Below are 4198 nucleotides of genomic sequence, written 5' to 3'. Positions count from 1 at the left end.
TTTTTTTTTTTTTTTTTTGGTACTGGGGATTGAACTCAGGTCCTTGCGCTTATAAGGCAGGCCACCAAACCGCTGAGCTAAATCCCCCGCCAAGCTATCTTCTTATTGTGGCCTCCTCTGTGCACGTGCAGAGAAGAGAGCTCTGTGATGTCTTCCTCTTTGAAGGACTACACCTTACAACCTCACTTAACCTAGACTGTCTCCTTAATGGCCCTGTCTCCTAGAGCCCTCTAAGAACCTCTTTTCCAGGAAACACTTCTGGGTGAATTCAGCCACTCACACACCCATTCATGGAAGCATTTGTGCCCTCAAGGACCTATTAAGGCTTCAGTAGAGTATCCAAAGTCATCTACAGATCAGACAATTCTTACAGGGTATTAATGCAGGTGTCTTATAAATTCAAGAAAAGCCAATATTGCAAAGTAACATAACTGTGTTTGAAATTACAAGGCCCAAATTCAAGTTCCAGCTTTTCAACTTTTAACTAAGCATACTTTATATCACTGAGCCTGAGTTTATTTTTAAATTCTTGCATATTATTTAAATAATCCAAGTTGCTGGGTGTAATGGTGCATGCCTGTGATCTCAGGACTGGAGATGTTAAGGCTGGGGGCTTAAGAGTTTGAGGCCAGCCTGGGCTACATAGTAAATTCAGGGTCAACCTAGACTACATAACAAGACCATTTCAAACATAAATATACAAATAAATAAGTAAATACATAATCCAAATATAAAAGCTTATATAGCAGAAACATTAAAGTTGTACAAATCCCATTACTTAGGAATAACTAGTCCTGTATTTTCTCTGCTTTTTTCCTCTATGTATATATAAAAGAAGACGGTTTTTTTTTCTATACATCCTTTCCATCTGATCATATATGTCTTCTCTATTCCACTTCCCCAGTTCTTTAAAGAGGTGTATTGATGGAAACAAGACGTTTTATGGTAAGTCACTTGATAATACAAGTGAAGTGCTTCCTAAGTCATGGAAGGTTGTATCAATAGTGAATATTTATGGTGGGAAATATCTTAGTTTTTATATTGTCCTCAGTTTCCTTGTGCACTTCAGATGCGGTTATGATGACTGAGTGAAAGAGCAGTACTGAGCCTACTATTCAAAGATAAGACATATTCCTATTTACCAAGCCTGCTATGACCACCACCACCTCCCACCCAGCCAAAAGGAGGAGGAGAACCATGGGCTAATGGCAGAGGAGACCCAAGAAGGCCCTGTTCAGGTGTGTGCAGGACAGGTCATTTAGAGCGGGGGAGCAAGCCAGGAATACTGGGCAGTGGAGGTGGTCAAAGGCTCTTTTCCTTGGGCTTAAGTGGGCTGCAAGGTGGAATCACACCTGGCAAACTGAGGTAGACTGGGGATTTCATAGTGGCTGCTTTCCAGGGTTTAGACAGTCTGGTTCAATTCCAGCAGAGAGACACTGGTGGATTGGCTGGACATATCAAGGATGGGCCAGTCCAGTGACCTTTGCCTCAGGTGCCAGGGAGCTAAAAACCCTAATAGTAGGATAAGTTTCGATTCCTTTACTTTCATTCATTCAACAAATGTTTTTTGAGCTAGTATATACCAGGTCTAATTCTCATAGATAAAGGTACAAAAGTCTTGCTTTCAAGATTAGATTTTAGGAAGAAAAAGACAATAATAAACATAAAGCAAAAAGAGATGACATCATATGTTAAAAGCGATATGTGCTATGGAATAAAGATAAAACAGAACAAGACAAGGGTGATGAAGAGTGCAATGGGTCCAGGTACAGTGGAACATGCCTGTAGAGTCAATTAAAGAGGGTGAGGCAAGAAGGTCAGTTGAACCCAGGAGTTTGAGACCAGCCTGGGCAACATAGACCCTACCCAAGAAAAGCAGTGGTACAAGAGATTATAGAGATTAGATGAGGCACAGAGATTGTAGTATTAAATAGAAAAATGAAGATGGACCTCATTGAGCAAAGACTTCAAGGGAGTGCAAGGATGAGCTTTGCTCTTACCTAAGGTGAGAGCTTCTAGAAAGGGAGAAGCCAGAGCACAGGCCTGTGTGATTTGGAAGTCATGAAGTTCCCCTAAAAGCACATGGAATGCTTAATATGTATTCTATAAGTGAATGCTTGGAATAACTTTCCTTGGAGAGTTTCTCTTTGAGACTCCCTACCTCAGAAGTGGGAGAAAGAAGCCACCTTGATTTTGACCCTGTCCTAGCGATGAAGTACAGAAATTCTCCCCAGGCATCCACATGGGGATGCCTGAGCTACATTTGCCTAGGAGGGAAGACTCACCTCATTGTCTAGGGAAGGTGCTCACACCTTTCTGTGTCTAGGCTCATCTCCGTTCTGTGAGTAGTCATACTCTCATGGGCTCAGGGAACAAAAGAAACAGGTTAACCTCATTCTTTTTTTGTTTAAGATGAAATGGCCAAGGGCCAGGGATTTAGCTTAGTGGTTCGCCTGCCTTGCAAGAGCAAGGACCCGAGTTCAATCCTTGGTGCAAAAAAAAAAAAAAAGGTAAAATGATCGAGATTGAAGACAGAGAGTTGGTGCTAGCAAAAGACTGTCCAAAGATAGTGGAGTCATGTGGGAAAACATTTCATGGTCAGACCTGGGAGGTGTCACAGAAAGACCCTGAATGTGGAGAAGTTGGGGATTATAACGGTGGGGCAGAAAGGCAGTGGGGAATGGGTTTGGCAGATGGGCAACATCAATGTGGGGAATGTGGAGAGAGCTTTGCTCAAAGCTCAGGGCTCTGGCTGGGAATTTAGCTCAGTGGTTCGGTGGCCTGCCTTGCAAGCGCAACGACCCAGTACAAAAAAAAAAAAAAAAAAAAAAAAAAGCTTAGGGCTCACTTGACATCAGAGAACTCAAATTGGAGAAATATGGTATGAATGTAATGAGTGTGGGAAAACCTTCAGTTGAAGTTCTGGGCTCTTTAATCACCAAGGAATGCCAGAGTGTGGGTCTGATCCAGCATCAGAGAATCCGTAAGTGGGAGAAGCCCTATCAGTGCAGCCAGTGTGATAAAAGCTGTAGTTGCTGGTCATTTCTCATTGAGCCTGAGAGAAGGCACACCAGAGAGCGATCACACCAATGTCTAAAGTGTGGGTAAAGCATCAATCGTCATTTGCAACTTCATCCAACATCAGAAGATCTGCACTGGCTGACATGAGCCAGCATTTGCTGTGAATGAATTCTCCAAGTCTCTGGCCAAGTTCTAGGGAGTAAGATAAGACCAGAAAATACCTCTTTCTTCCCATCTCCACTAAACATGTTTGAGACAGATACTGACCTATGACCCAGGACTTCCTAAAAGGCAGTTTTGTGTTTTTGCAGCTGATGCTTTCCTTTTTGTTTGCTACTTTCCCTTTTTTTTTTCTTGGTACTAGGGATTGAACTCAGGACCTTGCACTTGTGAGGCAGGCAGCAGAACCACTGAGCTAAATCCCCTGTGCTACTTTCCTGTTCTTATGACCCCTGTCCTCTTATCCTCAGGTGCTGACCCATTAGTAATATACTGAAAAAGTCAACATCCTTGAAAAATCTGGTATTGATAAAGAGAACTACTGTAAATAGTGTGAAACTACAGAATAGAATGTTAAGGAAATACAGAATAACTGCTGTCTTTCACTTCTGTTTTTTAGGACAATATCAGAACAGTTTCATCATTAACTACAAAGCTTGAAGGCACGTAGCCCCACTTTAAAATGTTATAAGATTAACAGATGCCAGAGGTGCTGAGCTGCATCCCCAGGGTGAGACCAGATGTTCAAAGTAAGATAACAATTGCCATACCTTGCAAAGTATAATTAGACCCTAAACCCTAAACTTTTTGTAAATTATATGACTATAAAAGAATTAAGATGAAAAGAATGTCACCAGTTCTGTTTTCCTAACCCTGACCCCCATTCTTGTGGGCTAGAATAGTTAGGTGAATCCTAAAGATAAATACCCTAACCACAAAGAAAATGCTACGTTTGGGTTAACATTAAGCAGTCTTGTGACCATGATTTGTGATGGGAACTGAGAGAAGTGGAATGTTATTGAACTACCTAAAATGAGGTCATGATTATAAAACTCTTATAAAAGGCAGATTGTAACCTGTTCCAGGGTCAGTGATTTGTCACAGCCCTTGGTGCAGGCCAACCCTTTGCTAGTCAACGTTTTTACCCACTCTTGTGTCTCTGTGTGGTTTACCAGTT

At 41.8% G+C, this 4198-nt stretch overlaps 1 long non-coding RNA gene across 1 annotated transcript in view; it reads left to right on the top strand.

Moving 5' to 3' along the window:
- Nucleotides 1-4198, top strand: part of LOC104870610 — a 5835-nt gene extending 1637 nt beyond the window's left edge. The window contains exons 3-4 of the long non-coding RNA XR_004516541.1: nt 905-945; nt 3641-4198. This is a non-coding gene — a long non-coding RNA (uncharacterized LOC104870610). The remainder of the gene's footprint in view (nt 1-904; nt 946-3640) is intronic.

This window comes from Fukomys damarensis, unplaced genomic scaffold, assembly GCF_012274545.1.
Source record: "Fukomys damarensis isolate Sample0158 unplaced genomic scaffold, DMR_v1.0_HiC HiC_scaffold_10, whole genome shotgun sequence".
Taxonomy (NCBI): Eukaryota; Metazoa; Chordata; class Mammalia; order Rodentia; family Bathyergidae; genus Fukomys; species Fukomys damarensis.
This window is presented reverse-complemented; position numbering and strand designations above follow the sequence as displayed.